This window comes from Rhinatrema bivittatum, unplaced genomic scaffold (genome assembly GCF_901001135.1).
Source record: "Rhinatrema bivittatum unplaced genomic scaffold, aRhiBiv1.1, whole genome shotgun sequence".
Classification (NCBI taxonomy): Eukaryota; Metazoa; Chordata; class Amphibia; order Gymnophiona; family Rhinatrematidae; genus Rhinatrema; species Rhinatrema bivittatum.
Window position 1 is genome coordinate 11379 of NW_021820959.1, and position 22162 is coordinate 33540.

Genomic DNA, 22162 nt, shown 5'->3' on the forward strand with positions numbered 1-22162 from the left:
GCTGAGAAGGCCAAATATGACAGACAACACAGAGAGAGAGGCTTCTTGTTCACCGGCGCCATCAGCGGTGGTGAATGTGCTCACGCATAGAAATTAGGTGCCTCACAAGCAAGCACCGCCAAAACACAAGCACAACTTGTGCGCCAAGACTTGAGCATATCACCACGCTAAAAACGTTGCATACAAAAGACCCACTCAAACTGAGCACACTTGTGCACAGAGCCAATGCACTGTGCACACCGATATTCTGTAGAGGGCAGTAAAGCACCCACAGAAGAATACGAAAAATGCCATCGTGGCCTATCACGCGGTGCGCAGGCAAAAAGCCTAACTAAGGCCTAGCCCAATGGGCTGCTCAGCCCACCAGCTGTCCAGTTCCCCTGGAGCGAGAATGAACGTTGGAACAGTGTGCAAAGCATGGAGACTGAAGGAAGTCCTAAAACACCTCTAAATGCTTCTGTTTCGGAAGGTAAAAACTTCTTCCTTTTTTTTTAAAAGTTACCTGAGCTCAGCACCTACCAGCTAAGCACAGAGTCAGTCTCTGGCTGTGGAGGGAGAGGGCATCTGCCGTTCCCGCCATGCTCGGCCTCCTGCATCTGCTGCCTTTAAGTTGTACAATCAGCTAAGTTCATACCGGTAAATCCAGCTACTGGACCAAGGTACACATCTGTACCTTGTATATCTGTATCGCCCAGAGCATCTGTATTGCCCAGAGTGAACGTTGTTGTTACATTGTAAACCGTTGTGATTTGTATATTTTACAGGAACATCGGTATAGAAAAGCTAAAAAATAAATAAATAAAATCTGATGGATCATGGAAATCACCTCAGGAATTCTCAAGTGGGGGAGCAACCACTTGGTATCACTGCAGGAGAGTGGGGCTTTTCTTTATTCAATTCAAAATTCTCCTTCCAAAATCTGAAGCAATCCACATAGGGAGATGCACATCCACCATCTGCTGGAGACGGAGTATACTGGCAGGCTGGGGGGTCGATGCAGGAGTATATATACTGTGGCATCAGCTTGCTCTGTCTCCATCTGCTGGCAGGGGAGCATAAACCCACTGGTCCTGAGTCAGTTGGTCTACACGCTAGGAAATCTGCTTTTTGACACTGTCTTCCATATGTGGGCAAATATTGTCACTGCCGTGAGACATGCTGCTCCTTATCGGAAGGAAGGAACTTCCATGGTGTGCCTTCATCCCTCCCCTCCAGATTTGAACCCAGTCTTAAAACTTGGAGGAAGACACCCAAAATTGACTCTTTTTTTGGTCCTAGGAACACAAGATGTTCTATGTGGGGGAGACCCTGCCAATTGACTTGGTTGGTGAATCCTTGTTTTTGGTGTAGTACCTCAAAATGACCACTGGATGGCAATTTTAGAGAGTGAGCAGTAGCCATTGGTGTGATAATGGGATTTGGGGAAAATAATGTGTTCCCTTAAATATGTTGGTTTCTCTGAATGGCTGACCAAGGTTTAGTGGGAGGTATAAAAGTGGGAATCTTTTGGCAGGTTTTGCCCTTTTGGTTCCTACCCTTGCAGGTGGGGTGTGAGAAAGGGACCTCCAGAGATGTAGCCACCTGGAGTAGTGAGCCTGTAGGCTGGGGGGGCCTGGAGACCCTCCCAGTGGGAGTGGAATCCTTCAGGGGCTCACCCTTCAAGGGAAGTGTCATGGACATGGGTCTCACAGCAGTTGACATTCAGGACCAAGGCACCAGAACAGAATCAGGAGCCAGAGGCATTAGTCAGACAGGCAGGGTCGAGGTTGGCATACAAAGTCAAGGCAAGCAACAGTCAGGGGAGGCAGCAAACAAGGCAGAGTCAGGAATCAAGCCAGGTCACAGGAGAAAGGCAGCGAACACATGGAACCAAATCTGTTGCTCAAGCATCGGCTGAGAGGACTGAGCTTCTTTCATAGGAAAGCTGTGCTGATGTCATCAGGGTGTGTTGGGTCTATGAAAATGCTGAGTTGGTGAGGCATCTTAGACAGAGCTGCAGGATGCATCAGACAATTAGGATGCCAGGAACCATGCTGGACTCAGGACCTTTTGAGATAGGGGCTGCCGTCTGTTGTTCTGCACACTGCGGTTGGCAGCAGGGAGAGGCTCGAGACCATGGAGTGGAGAGGTTTCTTCCTCCTCCTGAGGACCTGACCTAAGCTGGGTGAAGTGGCAGCTGTTCTTTTCCCTAAAGGAACAAGGCCTGGAGAGATACGTGGCATAGGGAATGCCAGGGAAAACCCACATGCTATGGGACTGGAGAGGTTCTACAGTTGAGGATAAGGTTGTGGACCAAGAAGTTGTGAGTAATGTTAGCAACAGAAATTGCACTGACCCTTTTAGATGTGAGTTTTGATAGGAGATGTCAGTGTAAGTTCAAAGTAGTGAACCCCCCCCCCCCTTCCTTTTTAATGTAATCAGTGCTCCCCTGTGGCAGAGACCTCCTGCTGTCATGGCTGAGGCTGGTGGGGAGTTAAAGTTTGCTGTGTTGCAAGGCCTCTAGATGGAACCTCACAGGGTGGGCTATTCGATGCCCTCTTCCCTATTGGGTCTTCTGCACAGCAAGGGGTCCAGAACCCACCCAGCAAAGTCTCCCACGGCAGGGAGGAGAAGTAGAGAGAAATTTAGGGTAACCGTCCTGGGGGAGGATATTACCTGGAGTATCTTGGAAATAAACAATTCCTGATGAACACGTTTATTTTTACCAAAAAGAAAAGGATTAGAAGTAATCTTGTAGTAAACAATACAAGTATCCAAGTTCTTTAGCGTGTACTTTTGTTAACCATAGACAATTAGACAACAATTAGAAACTGTAAATACTTTGCAAATTTTCTTTTACAGTAGCAGTGCTAAAACAATATTAATAATTCCATTCTCTTGTTTACAGGAATCTTATGCTGGATTCAGCTCCAAGTCAGATAAGTATTACTTTTATTCTTTTGCGTGTTGGTCTTCACTTTACTCTGTGTTTAATCTTCAAATCTGTATCATAAGAATTAAAGTCTTTGTGGGTACTTTTTTTCTGTTCCAGGCTCTTCTAAAAACCAAGAGTCCCTCTTATGGTAAGTATCCTCTTTTTGTCTTTTGTGTTCGCTGTTCACTTTCAGTATCATCTGTCCCTTTGTGTTACATTCCTGTTGAACTCAATTAGATTCTGCTAGTTTGCTAGTCTGGCCAGACCTAAGGTGTGGTTTTTGTAGGTGTATGCACACACCTATCTGTAATCCAAGCTCAGACTGTTGTGATGCAGTATCTGATGTGATGTTCTCTGGCACAGCAACCATCTCCTCTAGATGATGGGTTCTGAAGTTGCTGGTGTCCAGTCTTCCTCTATCAGTGCACGCCTCCAGGGGGATACCTACTACCTAATTATGCCAACTCAAAAATGAAGATTACCTCCCTGGCACCGAGTTATCTTCTGCAAGCTAAAAATCTTTCTATTGCAGGTGTCCAGTGGCGTGGTGAAACTGTTTTATCTACCTAATGAAAATAAATGATAATTAGGAAATCCCTCTTTAATTTCAGGGGAACAGCAGTTACTTTCACAGAAAAAAATCCCACTCCCCTCTAATTAGTACAGACAAAAAAAAATTGCCATGTTCCTGTTCAGATTTTTCTACTATTAGCTACCCTGTCCCTTCTTTTCATTACCTTTAGGGCACATGAGTCTCTCTGGGATCGGGTGTCAAAAAAAGTTTTTTTTTTCATCTCTTTCAAATCTCCCAGTGACACAATAACTCAGTAATAGCAGAGTTACTGATTTCTGTAGCTGTTCCCCTCTGGTGCAGGCTGGCTCCACCACAAATGCTTATGGAGCTTGACAGAGCTAATGACCAGCACTTCTGCCTCCTGCAAAAAAAACTCCTGCCTTCTGCTCAAATCCCCACATGGAAAATCTCTTTCTCCCAGAGCAAATCCTTGCTTCACTGATGTCACTCTAAAATAGTGCCACTTTAAAAAAATATTTACTTTCCCTGCTACTGCCATTCTCAGCCTTCCTGATGACAGGGAAGAGGTGTCAGCCACTTTTATTTAATTTTCCTTATATTTTAAAATAGTTGTACTGTCCCAAAACAAGGTTCCAGGGGCTAGTCACCTGACTTTTTGGTGCTCCTCCACCAGGCAAATCTTTGACAAAAGCCATGAGGCTAGCTGCTATGCATTTGAGCTGTACAATACACATACAGGGTGCCTGCAGGAACTGGAACTGAGGTAGCATTGAAGAAGATTGTGAGAGTTTAGCCGAATCCATGGTGGATGGGGTGGGTTTGCGGAAGAAAAAAATGAGTACTTGGGGGAATGTAATCATGTTTCAGAGAACTAATATGTGAGGAGATCTAAAGGATTTTCCTGTGAAGACTGAGAGGCTGTCCCATTGTACCTCCTGAGTATTACATATATAAGGGGCGGGGGAGGGAGAGAGAAGGCGTGATTCTGAGCATTGAGTCCCATGAATTCTGAGGCATTCAGAATTGACACTTTTTACCCTAGACAGATCAATGTACATAGTTGCTGGCTGGAAAACCCAGTAATAAAGTTGAAAGTTGAGGTTTGACAGTGGCGTCTGCTATGCTTTATTTTAGCTGGCACTAAGGGGCAGCATGGGGGGTCATAGAGTTCATGGAGGAACAATGAGCTGCGTCCTCTCTCTCGGGTCAGAGGAGAGAGAGTGTGGTTAAATACCACCCTGTCTGTCTCTATTCAGGTCCACGTCACCATCTTCATGACCTGCTCTAAGGACCCACTAAACAAATTTGGAAAGGATGGACCCTTAACAAATAGGGAAACCCCTTCCCTCATTTTATGTACTCCAAGCAGACGTTACAAACTGATTAAGGGGGGGCAATGAGGCCAGAAAAAGATTCTGAGGGAAAGATTTTGTGGAGCACTTCTCCTTTGAATATCAAGCGTGTTTAAAACAAGATTTACAGTTTTTGAAATTGAAAAGGAGTTGGAAATGGGAGGGGCGCTCATACGGTGGGCAATGCCGCACATCTCCTCCCCCCCCCCCCCCCCCCCCCCCCCCCCCACATGTTGGAAATAGCAGTTTTGGACCTTGTACCATTTCTGACAGGTAAAGTCTCTGCCCTGCTGGATGATGTCTGTGCCACCTCACAGTCCATGCACCCACCCCCCCACTGCTACGGGCCTGAGTGGCAATCACTGACACTCAGCTTACCACTCAGGAGTCACATGCGGCTCTCTGAGCTCCCAGCCTGCACCCTTCACATCTCGCTCTCTCTCCCTCTCCCCCCCCCCCCCCCCCCCCCCCGTCGTTTGAAAATCCCTCAGGATGAAACGGAGCTCATACTCACATCCGAAGGTCAAAATGAAGAGGAGGTTGGAATGTGGCTCTTGGAGACAGCGACTCATTGAGATAATGTTTGGGTACGGCCAGATTAATCAACTGTTCTGCTTCGCTTTCGGCTTCTAGAAAAAAAAAAAAAAAAAAGCCTCTGTCTGTTTGCAGGCTGCAGCTGAAAGCCACAATTTTCAAAGTCTGAAATGATAACAACAACCTTCAACGACTGGGTCAGACGTACCAGAGACTTGTTCTCATTTGTATTTCTGAAAGCAAAATACTTGACAACGCCTTGCCAAATCTGCTTTCTTCAGAAATTCAACCTTCCCTTTTATTTCTTGCAAATGATTTCTCCACCCCCCTTCCCCCTCCGCCATCTTTATAGCTCGTTGTCGGTTTGGAAGCTGCCAGAGTCTTTCTGACCTCCCGCTTCTCAATGTCTCAACCCCTACTGCCTCGTGTAAGGGAATGAAATATTGCAGGCAGGGTATGGGAGCACAAGTGGGGAGCTCAGGTTCTCTGCCTCTTTGTATGACGTTAAGAGCCTTCTTCCCTGCAAACGGCTCTCTCCGGCTTTTCCCTTCTGCTGTAATCTGCTGCGGGATAAGAGGGGGATTCTGTTGGGAGCCTAGGAAAGGGTTTAAATGACTTCCCCTGAATCCATCCCTGAGTGCACTTCTTCTGAGCCAAGTTAAGGTCAACAAACAAATTCCGGTTCTTTTCATGCTTAGTGGTACTGGATATGGGAGCTCATTTCTTAAAGTTTTGCGCCAGAGTTGTGTCATTGTTTTCTCCTTTGAAAACAATGGAAGTTCTTGTTAATGAAACTGGCACAAAAATAATGATCAGCCCGATAGTGTGGCTTGTGTTTCAAATTATTTGAAAAATGTTATTATAAGATGAACTATGGCCAGAGGCGATACCAAGTGTTGATGTCAGACTGGACAGGCATTTACTGGTCCCGAAAGAAGAAACTCAATGCAGGAGCTAGAGATAGAAATTCATGAGGGCTGTTCTGCACTAGGATAGCAGAGAGGGCAATTTTCAACCATCCCCGTAAATCAGCACGTACCTGAGTAAGCTGGTGCATCCAGAGTTTATTTTTTATAAAACCGTATGGTGTGTATGTCAGTACAGCCAAGATGCACAGATCAATGAGAAGGGCCTTACTGTGGCCATTGACTTCAGCTTCTGGATGCCTTCTTTACAATTACAATACTGTTACGTGAATGGTGCTTTCATGCTCCTGTATGTGACACAGCTGTGTAGCTTAAACGGCAACACTTTATATAGTGTGCATTTACAGGCTGGGTGTTGAAAGCGATGAATGTGGAGTGTCAAGGAGGCAACAGAATACTTTATGTGCAGGGAGTGAATTTAGGAGTCCAAGGGTATGTGACCACACACACACAAGTTATGGTGACATTGTTCAAGTAAGTAGTGTACTTAATATTTATAGAAAATAAGAAGGCATGGTGTGTGTTGCACTCTATTGTGACCTGTGTACATTGTTAGAGACACTGTGAATATGAAGCTGCTTAGAAATGTGTCTAAACTGATAGTGGTAGTACATGGAATGTGATCTTTAATTGCTCAAATATGATATTTCCAAGCATGCCCTGTTTTCAACCCATACCTCTTGTGCATGGAAGAATGCCATCTGACGGGTCATATGTGTTGTGTTCGGGCGAAGAGGTGGACCCTTGGACCGGCCAGGAGAGGGAGGTCCTCAGGGAAGGCCGGGAGGTGGACTAGCTGGAGGACAGGCAATGACTTCGCCCAGGGTCCCCCCAGGAGGAGCCTGTAGGGATAGGACCGCTGGGACTTACCAGGCCGGAAGGCGGGTCTTCACCCGGGGACCCGGGGCTTGTAAGCCTGGGAGGCACTCTTCACCCAGAACCTGGGATCCCCCCCAGGAGGGGCCCGTAGGGATCGAGGCACTGGGACTACTAGGCTGAATCTGAGGAGCTGGAACCAGGAGACAGCAGCAGGCGGGGTTGAACGGAGCAGAGAAGTCAGTAGCAGGTCCGAGGTCGAGGCAGGCAGCGAACGGCAGCGTCAGAGGAATCCGGAGTCAAGAACCAGGAGACGGCAGCAGGCGGGAGTAAGCTGAGCAGAGAAGTCAGTAGCAGGTCCGAGGTCGAGGCAGGCAGCGAACGGCAGCGTCAGAGGAATCCGGAATCAAGAACCAGGAGACGGCAGCAGGCGGGAGTAAGCTGAGCAGAGAAGTCAGTAGCAGGTCCGAGGTCGAGGCAGGCAGCGAACGGCAGTGTCAGAGGAATCCGGAATCAAGAACCAGGAGACGGCAGCAGGCGGGAGTAAGCTGAGCAGAGAAGTCAGTAGCAGGTCCGAGGTCGAGGCAGGCAGCGAACGGCAGCGTCAGAGGAATCCGGAATCAAGAACCAGGAGACGGCAGCAGGGCGGGAGTAAGCTGAGCAGAGAAGTCAGTAGCAGGTCCGAGGTCGAGGCAGGCAGCGAACGGCGGCGTCAGAGGAATCCGGAATCAAGAACCAGGAGACGGCAGCAGGCGGGAGTAAGCTGAGCAGAGAAGTCAGAAGCAGGTCCGAGGTCGAGGCAGGCAGCGAACGGCAGCGTCAGAGGAAGCCGGAGTCAAGAACCAGGAGACGGCAGCAGGCGGGAGTAAGCTGAGCAGAGAAGTCAGTAGCAGGTCCGAGGTCGAGGCAGGCAGCGAACGGCAGCGTCAGAGGAATCCGGAATCAAGAACCAGGAGACGGCAGCAGGTGGGAGTAAGCTGAGCAGAGAAGTCAGTAGCAGGTCCGAGGTCGAGGCAGGCAGCGAACGGCAGCGTCAGAGGAATCCGGAATCAAGAACCAGGAGACGGCAGCAGGCGGGAGTAAGCTGAGCAGAGAAGTCAGTAGCAGGTCCGAGGTCGAGGCAGGCAGCGAACGGCAGCGTCAGAGGAATCCGGAATCAAGAACCAGGAGACGGCAGCAGGCGGGAGTAAGCTGAGCAGAGAAGTCAGTAGCAGGTCCGAGGTCGAGGCAGGCAGCGAACGGCAGCGTCAGAGGAATCCGGAATCAAGAACCAGGAGACGGCAGCAGGCGGGAGTAAGCTGAGCAGAGAAGTCAGTAGCAGGTCCGAGGTCGAGGCAGGCAGCGAACGGCAGTGTCAGAGGAATCCGGAATCAAGAACCAGGAGACGGCAGCAGGCGGGAGTAAGCTGAGCAGAGAAGTCAGTAGCAGGTCCGAGGTCGAGGCAGGCAGCGAACGGCAGCGTCAGAGGAATCCGGAATCAAGAACCAGGAGACGGCAGCAGGCGGGAGTAAGCTGAGCAGAGAAGTCAGTAGCAGGTCCGAGGTCGAGGCAGGCAGCGAACGGCAGCGTCAGAGGAAGCCGGAATCAAGAACCAGGAGACGGCAGCAGGCGGGAGTAAGCTTAGCAGAGAAGTCAGTAGCAGGTCCGAGGTCGAGGCAGGCAGCGAACGGCAGCGTCAGAGGGAATCCGGAATCAAGAACCAGGAGACGGCAGCAGGCGGGGAGTAAGCTGAGCAGAGAAGTCAGTAGCAGGTCCGAGGTCGAGGCAGGCAGCGAACGGCAGCGTCAGAGGAATCCGGAATCAAGAACCAGGAGACGGCAGCAGGCGGGAGTAAGCTGAGCAGAGAAGTCAGAAGCAGGTCCGAGGTCGAGGCAGGCAGCGAACAGCAGCATCAGAGGAAGCCGGAGTCAAGAACCAGGAATCGTCAGCAAGCAGGAACAAACGCAACTCGAATCTCAGCAGAGGAACCTCGTTGCAAGGCGAGGTACTGGAGCTGGGCCCTGACTTATATAGCCGGTCGGCGTCTGACGTCATCTTGGAGGCAGTCCCGTCTCCCCGGGTGTTGGGCCTTCAAAAACGCTAACCTCTCGCACGCGCGAAGTCTGCGCTGAGGATGAAGTTCGTGAGGGCTCCGGCGGCGTCTCCCACGTGGCGACGCGGCAGCCGTGCGGCCCACTCGGCGGGGTATGCGGCGTCTCTTCCCGCGGACCTGGGCAGAGGTAAGGGGGAGCCGGCCTTGACCTGGGGAGGACCGGTCGGAGCCGCAACAATATGAAAGGTCACTTTACAGCATATGAACTCCCTGCCCAAGAAGCAGCAGCAAAAGGCCATGGCGTGCTATGCAGAATCACATTTCTCTAGAAAAAACCCTTACACTGCATGTGCTGCCTGTATCAGTTTATTAACATCAGCTTGCTATTTCACCACAAAATGCTATGCAAATTGCCTATAACAATGTACACACTTCACAACATTGTACTCATGCCTGCTTATTAATATTTTGATGTTGTGGCTTGTACTTGTTTAATACCCTTACTGGACATTAGTGCACAAGAGCAGGCCTGACCATTGTGTCAGTACTATATGAAGCACTATGCCACAACTGATCTGTATATGCCCAGAAGGGCGTTGCTAGTGCTGTGGACCTGGCAACCTTGCATACAATGGGTGACACAACAGGTGCTCCTCTTGCTTTGGGAATGTGTATGGTAGGTGTAAGGAAATCCTTACCAGATATGTACTATACACACCCACAAGGCAGGCCAGTACAGGCATGGGAGGCAGACTGCAGAGGTGATCCTGGTACACAGCTCCAGCAACACACCACTCCCTCTGCTACTTGCCACCTCTGCAGATGCTGTTCCACACAGTACTGACGTACTCCTGCTGTGTACTTGTGGAACCGCACATGACCCTGTGTAAGAAGACTCACCCCAAGCACAGCTAACTGGAACACAATGTTGGTGTAATGTATTAGTTTACCTACACTTTTGTAAATGGGGGGCCCCTGGCTTTCTAGGAAAGTATAGTCAGAAAACCTGTTGCATGACACTGAAAAGATCACGGATTTCATATGCCTTGTGTGCCAAGCAAATAGGTGGGGGTCCAAAAGGTGTTGTGCTGTGGACAGCTTGCACCTAAAAGGACCCATTCCTATGATTCCTTTTGGTTCTATTACAATGGCTCTTGTGATTTGTAACCCTGCACAGTGCACACTGCTGCACACCACCTTTATTGTGGTCAGTTACGGAGCCATTTGGAACATAGGCAGCAAGTGTTTATGTGTAGCCTTGGACACCTGTACCACAAATATTCTGCACTGCATGTTGCAGGCCTGCGTTATTCCCTCTATAGGGGTTTTTCATGGCTTAGCATACTACACAACTGCAATGGACAATCACCTGTACAACGTTAGCTACGGCCAAACCTTTTACCACAGGTCTCACAGCAGTTATATTTGTCTTGAAGGTTGGCAGGCAGCTACACACCTGTAACCTTTGCTGGGTTCTGAGGGCCGGTCATGCCACACTTCCAAAGCGCACATCATATGCTGTAGTTATGAACAGATCAGCTGGTTAGCACTATAGCTTGCCAGCATGAATAGCTGACAACATCTAACTCAAACGCTGTCAGGCAACATTAATGAACTTTTAAGGTACAGGCAATCTTGGACTGTCTTACTGGAAGTTATGGGTAGGCAGTCACATGTGGCAATAACATTGCAAACTGTAATGCGTTTCTTATGTCATTGGTGCAGAAGATTCAGGTTATGGTTGCAGGCCCTGGCTTCTCACCCCCATCCCATGCCTAACACGCCAGCAGAGATGAGATATAATGATGCTTTATGTGCTACCCACTCAGTCATACAACACACCTTTGGCCTTCTGAAAAGTCGCTTTCACTGTTTGGACAAGACGGGTGGAGCTTTAATGTATGCCCCAGACAAAGCTGCCAAGATTATCTTGCTGTGCTGTGTTTTCCATAATGTGGCAGTACGCCATGGAATGGCAATGGATATACGTCCAGATCTCCCACGGGATCCCCCATGTGTGCATGCCCGAGCCCAGGAGATGATACCGAGTAGCAGCCAGATTCGCCAGAACCTTATACTTACTCACTTTTCCTGATGGGCCTGGCCTATAAAATAGCCTTCCTTTGGGAGGTCTGGCTAAAGCATATTAGCAGCGCTTCCATTCATTATGCCTTTTCTTTGTAAAATGTTTTGCCTAAGTAGCTGGCTGCTCTTCATTTGTCTTGCTAATGGACTATAGCACTGTAGTTTGAATAAAATATTTCCTGCCAATGCAAATTTTTCTACATGGGTCTGCCACCTTCCGTTCTGCCTGTATCTCACAGAAAAAGAGGCATGTCTGTTAAGACAGTCTGTGGCCTACCTAGCACCATGTGGCCTCACAGCCATCACGAGTGCACCTCTCTGTCACTGTGAAATGTGCATGTCACAGTTTCATAAGTGTTGCAATGGACAACATGCTTCACAACCCTGCACAGTGCCAGCTGTACAAATGGTGTGAAATTGTTATAACACTGAAGGTGCAATGTGCATGGCGACCACAAAAAGCCACACTTACACATTATACTGTCAGACACCATCATTTGAAACCATTTACAGGTGTGCTCCTGAAGCAATATCTCTGTTATGTGTGTGTGTGATTTGACAAGGACATTCCCTGAGAATAGTGACGCCTGGCCTTCATCTGTTTACCAGTGATGTCACACATCCATGAATAACTGCATGCCACTTAGTTGTGTACATACAGGTACACATCGTCTTAGCTACATGTGTACAGGTTTAGACAGTGCGGATATAGTTTACATTGAGATGACATGGCACCATGTACTTTGGAAGCGTTCAGCACGGGTGGCCACAATACAGCACACATCACACAGCTTTGATCTCACACCTTCCCTTACAACCAGGCTGAAGGTTATGGTGCTATTAGCGTCAGGTTTTGCTATGTGCATAGCTCCTTTAAAGTTGCCATTGGCCTTTCTGAATGCAAGGTTACCAGAGTAGATGGCCCCAAGGTCAGGCTATTGGCTGTGGTGATATAATGTCAGTGTCATAAGTTTTCTAACATATATATATATATGTGTGAAGAACCACTTGCAGGACAGTGAAGGCACATTATTCAATGAGTTACTGGCCAGCCTTCATTGCATTAGTCACATGACACCCAGACTGCTTACTTTACAGGCAGTGTAATAGCTGGCTCATCTTTCATAAGAAGACGTTAGCAGCATACAGGTCATGGGTTTACCTGCCCTTAAGTGGTCTCTCACACGATGACTCATTGTCGTATATATGGCAGGTTGTTGGTCCTAATGGTTAGAGTGTCAGCTAATCATGTGCTGTAACAATATGCACTTCTGTTTGTTCCTTCAACATAACCACAATGTAGAAAGTAACGCTACACATAGTACATTTTACAGTGCATGTGCTATGTGTGAGGCCCTACAAAGCACATAGGCTCCACACTCCTGTGTCAAACACTAACCATATTGTACCGCTAACAACTTAATGTTACACACTTGCAGGCTTTCATACTTTATTGCTGCAGCTCATTCACATGTGTGTCTGAAGGTCTGTGAACAGCTGAACAGCAGCAAAACTGAACAGTCTTCAGTAACTGCTATAACAGTTTGGCACTATTATGATTGTTGTTGTGTCCTCTGGTCCTATCCAATTCATGCAGGGTGGGCTCTATGGCTTTCTCAGTAGCTAAACTGTGCTCAACTGAACCTATTTTGAGCCTAGAGTCAGCCAGCATCCTCGGAGCCTCTCCATTCTCATTCGCTAGGGCTACTGCTACCACAAATGTCAGGTGGTTATCATGATTGATGAGGTCCTTAAGATGTTGGCATCTTGAGAAGCTGCCATGTACTGGGTTGTAAACCATGCCGGGGCCCTTTAGGCAATATTCCAGTAAGTACATGTAAAAATTGCCAGTGACAGAAGTGTTTCCAGAATGCTGCTATACTTTATGTTTGTGGAGGAAGGAGTGGTAATGAGTGATAGGGATGAGCCAGCTATTACACTGCCTGTAAAGTAAGCAGTCTGGGTGTCATGTGACTAATGCAATGATTCGTCCCATTCGGTATTCGTATTTGTGGGGACCCAAATCCATTGCATCCGTTCTCGGGAGACCCCAATCCGTTCATTAGTTACATATGTATTCGTTTCCCAAAAAAACCCCCCATCACAACCCTTTAAATTTAATTAACTACAACCTCCCCATCCTCCTGACCCCCCAAAGACTTACCAAAATTCCCTGGTGGTCCGGCGGGGGTCTTGGCGCGATCTCCTACACTCGGGCCGTCAGCTGCCAGTATTCAAAATGGCGCCGATAGCCTTTCCCCTCATTATGTCACAGGGGCTACTGGGGCCATTGGTTGGCCCCTGTCACATGGTAGGAGCAATGAATGGCTGGCACCATCTTGTGCTCCTACCATGTGACAGGGGCCGACCAATGGCACCGGTAGCCCCTTTGACATAGTAAGGGCAAAGGCTATTGGTGCCATTTTGAATACTGGCAGCTGACAGCACAAGTTCAGGATATGGCTTGCTGGGAGCTTGTATACCTAATGAAAAGGCCCATGCCTGTTGCATGTTGTGCTGCCTGGAGAGCTACAGTAAATTATGAGTGGCACAAGGCCTACCTTCACTTTTATAGCGCCAGCCTCCGGTAGACCCTTGCTTTTAATGTTCTTGAATCCAAGTTCCAAGTTCTAAGTCTTGATTCCTGAGTCTTGTATTCTGTTCCCGGTCTTTGGAGTCTCTTGTGCCTGCTTCTGTCCATGCCCAAGACTCTGCCAGAACCTGCTCCACTTCAGCGTGGTTTGTGACCAGCCACAGGCGGCTGTGTAGGGTGCGCCCCGGTGCAGGCCTCTCCTGAATCTTTGTCATGTCCTGGCTTCAAGTTCCACTGCTTCGTCTGGAATCTGTGTTGCTTTTGGCATGGTCCACAACCAGTCATGGATGGCTGTGTAGGGCGTGCTGCGATACAGCACTCACCCAGTACTTTCGCCTGAATCCTGAACCCTTACCTGAACCCTTCAAGCAACCTGAATCCTTGTCTGAGTCTTCTGAGTAACCTGAATCCTTGTCTGAGTCCTCCGAGTATCATGAGTCTAGGTCTGAGTCCTCTGAGTACCCTGTATCTCAATCCATGTCTGAGGATCTTGTATCTCAATCCATGTCTGAGCATCCTGAATCCTGGTTCTAGTTCTAGTCTTTGTCTCGTCCTAGTCTCCAAGTATCCTCGTCTCATCCAAGTCTCCAAGTACCTATGTCTTGTTCCTGTTCCAGTACCATTGCCTGTCCTTGACCTCTGTCCATCCCATCACATCTGACGTTCTCAAGTGGCAGGTCCGAAAGAGCTATCGAGTGGCTGAAGGGCTACCCCAGAGACCAGCATTGCGTTGCTGGGTCTCTTCTGGTGTGTTCGGGTTCGGCAGGGATCAGGGCTCCTGGTCTTCAGCCTGTCCGCCTGTGCTTGGACACTTCTTGCCATCCTCAGTGCTTCTTCAGAGTTCTCTGGGGTCGTGCCATGGCCTATGGGCACACTATCTTTCCAGAATGGAACTGCCTCCCTAGCGCTTCCTTAACAATGTCAAAAGAGAGCCCCAGTACTTCTGGGTCCTCCTCTAGCAAACAATGACTAACCAATCCTGTTTTTCCTTTCCAGGTCTCTACCATAAGTACCCGGGAGCCTTCCTGTTCAAACCCCAAAATGCCCATACCTCTATAGTACCAGGTGACATCCAAGCCGCAGGAGAGTCCTGTGCCCCTTCTGGATATGGACTCTGTCAGGAAGCACAAGTATTTCTTAGGGAAATTAAAGCCTCCGGGACTCCACTACACAATCCCCATCAGATTACAAAATGTGTTCAATTGGGAGGGGCTTCTAATCTATCCTAATCACGCAGAGCTTGTTTGACAAGCTCTCTGCTTCATTAGAGAGTAGGTTCACTCCAAGAATAGTCCCATGTGAAGTGGACTTAGGGGCATATGGAAAAATGCCTTTGGAGGTCAGAAGTAAGGCATGGCTCACCCTTCAGATAGGGAAGATGAAAATGAAGCACCCAGTTCTGATCACCAAGACTCCTGTTGAAGAATTCCTAGTTGGGAATGAACTCCTGATGAGACTGTCCCCCATTCTTGATTAGGTAAATGAGTTCATGTGGACTTGGGTCAGGTACACTCTCCCATATGGTAGAGTGGCTCAAAGGGGGGAAGGAAGCCCATAGTTCCTGCTCTGAGGAGCAGAAAGAGACTACTCTCAGAATAAATTTCCAAAGATCTGCAGATCCCTTCCTATTAGTACTTCAGTACAGACAGCCCAAAGAAGGGGTAATAATAATGACAATGTTATCCTCTTAAAAAAGGAGACCATACTCAGCATTGTCCTAGATACTGATTGAATGGAGATTTCCCTCAACCAAAACCCACTTTCAACTGACCAGAGCTGAGCAGACTCAGGAGGTAAGTCCACCTGTAACCAAAAATGCACACCTGGTACACCCTAGGAAGCTGACCAACATACACCGGAGTGGAGATGCCATTTCAGTGTATGTCCAGCTAGCAGACACACAAAACATACAGGTACCCCTGATGCTCAATAGTGAGGACTCCTTCATGAGCGAGTCTCTCTTTCACAAGGAGAAAGGTAAGATAGAACAGGATGCAGTAAAACACAATTTGGCTGCACATGAACATGTTACCCATCTGTGGGAACATTTTCAAGACACTTTTGCCTTTGCCCAAAAGAATTTGGAGACAAATGTTAGAGGTAGAAAAGCCTATTATGATTTAAAAGCTTCCTCTAAATAGTATAAAATTGGAGACAAGGTCTTTTATTATAATTACAGTAAAAACAAAGCCAAAGAAAGCACATTTTTGCCTAGCTGGAAAGGACCTTTTGTCATTGTGGATAAAGTCTCACCAGTCGTGTATCTTATTCAAAGTAAGACAAATGGGTCCACATTAACTAGCTCAGACCTTGTCACTTTCGTTATTTTGTGGATCAGAAAGCTGTGCCCAGTGACACTGACATTAACAATAAAGCAGATGAGTAGTTTTCTACTGTTTTTCAGATGAAGAGCCAATCCCTGAGGGTGATCATCCTAGTGCTGCTGATGACAGGAGCAGAAGCTGCCAAGCTGGTTGAGCCTGGTCCTTCCTCCGGCATCATGATGCAAGATACCCTGGCTTCCTCATCATGCAGTCCCAGATTGTCATCCAGAAAGTCTTTGTGTCGCTGGACCCCCAACATGTGATCTGGAAACATTTTAGCTCATTAACATGCATTTGCCTGCAACTAAAGCTTGGTTCAAGGATCACCTGAAATATGCTATCCAGAACGTTTAGAATATTCTTAGCCAATTGGACAAAATTATGATCCAGCCCATTAGAAAAGACTTACTGACCCAAAAGGTTTATTGGACTAATTGCTGGATCTATTATCTTTTCTGCCCTGGGTTCCCTGTTTGGTGCATCCATGTCCATTGCCAATTCAATTTCTATAAACAATTTGCAGAACACTGTTAAAGAGTTGCAGGATGATATTTAAGTATCTCTAAACAGATACGACACCAATAAGAACAGTTAACTTCTCAAGGTAAAACATTAAGTAACACTGTCACCTTGGTTAACCTACATTCTCAAGCAATTGAGCATAACTGAGAGGACATTACCACCATTAAAACCGTGCTGAGCAAAGCCCGTACTTTTATCCAGCCCATTCAAGTGCTCACCAATGACTTGTTTAGTCACACACAGTCACAATAGTTACCTTAGGGGCTGTGTCCTTATACTACCTTATACCCGGTTTCAACAGAGGTAGAAATCTTAGATGTGTTTCGGGGCCATGAAATCAACTTTGATGAAAACTTGGTATATCTTTTAGGCTAAAAAGACTCTCAAACTATGGAACTGTCTGTAGACCAAGACAGAGCAGTAATTGCTGACTACAATTATGATTCCAGAGAGGAAGATGTTTTACAAACTGACTATATACTGTCTTATGCCTTACATGCCCTAGCCATGATGATCGCAGCCCACATCCTATTTTCAATCACCTTCTTCAAAAGAGTAAGGCCCTTAATGAGACATACATGGGGAAGTTCTCACCATAAAGCTATGTGCTTGTGAAACCTCCCACAGCCCCCATCTCTGGACATGTATGAGGCACCGGACAATGAGTGATCACACTTCATCACTTTCCAGACTAGGGAAAGAAGGGTTGCCCACACATACTTTCTACCTCAAGTCTGAAATAATGTCTCTACCTCATATTTCTACAGCATGCACCACATGAGAACTACTCAGTTTCTTTATTTCTTATCACCTATATATATATTTCCTGTTATATTCCCCATTTATTTTCCTCATTATAATTCTTGCCTTCCTCATTATAATGAGGATTTTATTCCCTATTATCCTATTACATTATTACATTACTCCCTTATGATTCCTTATGTGTCATGATTATTATATTGTTTCATTATTCCTTACTCATGTTGATGTTGTCATCATTGTGGGTCATACATGTCATACAGCTGAGGCCTGCATAGTAGCCGATAGGCTTAAGCAACACAAGCTCCATTGCTGACTAAACGGCTTAAGAAGGGGGGAAATGTAGGGAGATATCTCATGTTTTACCATTGAATCTCAAAATATGAATCATAATAGCCAAGAAACCTATAGGCTTGTGTACTGACATGCTGCAAAAGCACTGTCATAGCTCAGTGGAAAAAGAAGAACTTTTGCCTGATATACTGAAGGATTTTTATCAAGATGTGCCTGTTTGTAAGTGCCTGTTTAAATAAAAAAAAAGCAGACAAAAGGTCAATACAACCTAAGCTTATAAGCCAGGGCAAGATTCAGAGGTTGGAAAGACCCCCATCCTTGGAAGAAAGTGGGGACTGTTGGAGATGGAGAAAAACACTTTGGCACATAGCTTGGCATACAGATGTGGCAGTTCTCCCCCTGAAGAAATGGGGAGGTGTAAAAAGACCTGCAACATGGAAGGAGCTCCCCGACATAATGGGGAGGGGGGAAAAGACCTGCAATGTGGCAAAGACCCTCCACCCACCATGTGATTATGCATGAGCTTATGCATGTTTATCAGCTGGAAAGCATAAAACAGGGGACAAATAAAGACAAGGGAGAGAGACCCAGAAAAGGGAAGGACCCCCTGGGGGAGCGAATCCTGAGAAACACCCTGAAACCAGAGAAGGGACCCCTGAAAGAAAAGAAAGTGGAGCCTGAAGCAGACCAGCAGCCCCTGCTATCAAGGAGGGAGAAGACTAGGTGTGGCCAAGAGACCAGGGCAGGAGACCAGAGAGAGGAGACACCCTGCTCAGGTGCAGAGAGTGACATGGAGTCTGAGACAGTGAGGGGCGAGAGCAAGTCCAGGTAACCCAGCAAGAACCAGAGTCAGAAGCAACTCTCCTTCCAGGACCACCTGCCTGCTCTGCCAGTACCAAACCAGGAAGCAAGCTTCTCCCCTGCCCACATTCTCCATACCTCCAGCCAGCATCTGCTTCAGTGGTGAACAGAGGGATATTGCCTGAAGCTGGGACCAGGGAAGTAAGTTAGCCATAAGTATGAATATATTAAACAGGCTAAGGTTTATGGCATGTGTGAAACTACCCATGTAACAGAAGTTTCTTTAGAGAAATCTGGTGCTTAGTGTCCAGGATGTTAGAGACAAGAAATGTTATTTTCTAAAGGCTATGTCATGCCAGATCTGTTAAATAAAAGTCTGTTTTTGAGAAGAATACACGTTGTCTTTTCCTGACTTAAGATCATGGAATAAGGTGGGAGGGCAATTGGAAGTGTCCTGTAGTAGAAAGGTCTCTGCATCCCGAAACTTGTTTACAGTATTAAGCCAGATTGACAAACTGAAGAGTAACAAAGCACCTGGACTGGATGGTATACATCCCAGGTTTCTCATAGAACTCAAAAATGAAATTTCAGACATATTTCAAGTAATTTGTAAACTATCATTATAATCATTCATTGTACCTGAAGAATGGAAAATGGCCAATGTAACTGCAATATATAAAAAGGGCTCCAGAGATGATCTGGGAAATTATAGACTGGTGAGCGTGAATTCAGTTCCAGAAAAAATTATGGAAACTATTACAAAGAATAAAATCACAAAACATATATATAGATATGATTTAAAGGGACACAGACAGCATGGATTTACCCAAGGGAAGTCTTGCCTTACAAATCTACTACATGTTTTTGAAGGGGTGAATAAGCATGTGGATAAAGGTGAACCAGTAGATGTGGTGTATTTGCATTATCAGAAGGTGTTTGACAAAGTCCCTCATGAAAGGCTTCTAAGAAAACTAAAAATCATAGGGAAGGAGGTGATGTCCTTTTGTGAATTGCAAACTGATTAAAAGACAGGAAATAGAGAGTAGGATTAAATGGTCTGTTTTCACAGTGGATAAAGATAACCAGTGGAGTGCCTCAGGGATCTGTACTTGGACCGGTGCTTTTCAATATATATATAAATGATCTGGAAAGGAATATGATGAGTGAGGTTATCAAATTTGCAGATAATACAAAATTATTCAGAATAGTTAAATCACAAGCGGATTGTGATAAATTGCAGGAGAACCTTGTGAGACTAGAAGATTGGGCGTCCATATGGCAGATGAAATATAATGTGGACAAGTGCAAGGTGATGCATATAGGGAAAAATAACCCATGCAATAGTTACACGATGTTAGGTTCCATTTTAGGAGTTATCACTCAGGAAAAAATATCTGGGCATCATAATTAATATTACATTGAAATCGTCTGCTCAGAGTGCTGTGGCAGCCAAACAAGCAAACAGAATGTTAGTAATTACTAGGAAGGGAATGGCAAATAAAACAGAGGATGTCATAATGCCACTTTATCATTCCATGGTTAGACTGCACCTAGAATACTTTGTGCAGTTCTCTTCGCCGCATCTCAAAAAAGATCTAGTCACATTGGAGAAAGTACAGAAAAGGGTGACCAAATGATTAAAGGTCATGGAACGGCTCCCCTATGAGAAAGGCTAAAGAGGTTAGGGCTGCAGCTTGGAGAAGAGACAGTTGAGGGGGTTTATGATAGAGTTCTACAAAATCATGAATGGACTTGAAACAGGTTAAATGTGAAATGGTTATTTACTCTTTCAGATAATACAAGGACTAGGGGACACTCCATGAAGTTAGCAATAGCACCTTGAAACAAATCAGAGAAAATTATTTTTCACTCAACAGCACAATTAACTCTGGGATTCATTGCCTGAGGATGTGGTTAAGACAGATAATATAGCTGGGTTTGAAAAAGGTTTGGGTAAATTCCTGGAAGAGAAGTCCATAAACTGCTATTAATCAATAGGGAATAACCAGTGATTCTTGCTGGCTTTAGTAGCATGGGATCTATTTAATGTTTGGGTACTTGCAAGGTACTTGTAACTGGGATTGGCCACTGTTGGAGACAGGATACTGGGCTTGATGGACCCTTGGTCTGACCCAGTATGGCATATCTTATGTTCTTAAGTCATGATAGGCTCAAAGGAACAGATGCAAGTATAATATCAGAAATTTTTTCTTCACCAAAAGGGTGGTGGATGCAGGGAACAGAGGTGTGGTAGTGGTAGAGGTTTAAACAGTATCAGGATAATCACAGAGGATCATTAGTTGTGAGGAAGCAAATATAAAGTCATGCATAGAGCTAGTGATGTCTAGTTGCACTATAGAAATAATAAGTCGTGGTTGTAACAGAAGATCAAGTAGGACAACTGGTATTGCACCAGGAAGGAAATGAACAAGCATAAAATTGCAAGTTATGTGCTTACGTGGCATGTATGTATGTATGTACCTAGTATTTTGCAGGAACCTGAATTAGGTGCGTACTTGCAGTGCTGTGCTTAAATGTGAAATGAAAAAGAAAGGGGCAGTTTGCGGGCATTCCTGGGCAGCGTTTGGAAGTTCACGCACTGGTTAGTATTTTGTAAGTGGTACACGCACTTTTATTACCAAACTTGGCTGTATGCTTTTACACTTGTGAATTAAGTCACAGAAGTGAAATTTCCTTTGCCTTTTGGCTGTAGGTTTTGGGTAGGAGGTCTGGATTAAGTGGGTAAATTGCTGGTGCGTCCGAGTGAACTGGAAGAGGTGTCAGTGAACTGGTGATTGCAAGCACGTGTACATAAATATCTTTATAAGTGAATTATGCACATTCTTTATAGAATACATGACTTCACTCAGAGTTATTACATGCACAGGTTACAATTATTACATAGACAAAATATAATATGTGTGCACTTTTACAAAATGTGTAGAGAAAGTATTTGTTTCCTGCATTAGAAACATATACACATGCACACTTCCAGGGCAGAAATAAACAGTATTTGTAATAAAATGTGTGATTCCCCACCATACAGTTTTAGAAAAAATAGTGCTGCGACTCCGGATGCATCGGCTTACTCAGGTATGTGCTGATTTACGGGGACGGTTGAAAATTGCCCTCTCTGCTATCCCATTCAATGTCCGTGTGCTTCTGGATAGAAAATGTAAGAGGACCTCTGGAAAATACCGCCAGAAGACCTTGAAGGTGTCAGCCAGCCAGCTCTGCTGCAGGAGCTTTTCCCGTAATGCCTGCTACACAATGGGACGCGCACACAAAGCCGCCGTGCTTGTCTAAAGAAGTGCATTGCTGTAAACTGCAGCACATCTCTTGGAGCTGGTGCTTGTGTACAAAACAATATCCTTCAGCTGATATCGTTATTGTGTGTCACCTAACCTGACCGGTTTTGTATAAAATAAAAGAAGAAAGAAAAATATTTACCATGAGCAAAAGAGTCTGAATGTTGCTGAAACATCAAGGCCAAAAGGTGGTAATGAATTCTTTGCTTTGAATAAGCACGTGAAGATGCAGCCCCTCTCCTGGAAGGTGCGCGCAAATCAAGTGCTAGAATGGAACATTCACCGAGAAGCGTTTACTGTGGCTAGAGTTCTCCTATTGTGACTTCACGAAAAAATAGAATTAAAAATAAAAATCACAGCAGAGTAA

General features: G+C 46.2%; 1 long non-coding RNA gene across 1 annotated transcript; it reads right to left on the minus strand.

Moving 5' to 3' along the window:
* Window positions 1-3176: 3176 nt before the first annotated feature.
* Window positions 3177-22023, minus strand: LOC115082330. Its single transcript, XR_003854136.1, has 3 exons — window positions 21938-22023; window positions 5316-5430; window positions 3177-3480 (listed from the first exon to the last, which is right to left on the minus strand). It is a non-coding gene; the product is annotated as an uncharacterized LOC115082330 (long non-coding RNA).
* Between the last annotated feature and the right edge of the window lie 139 nt (window positions 22024-22162).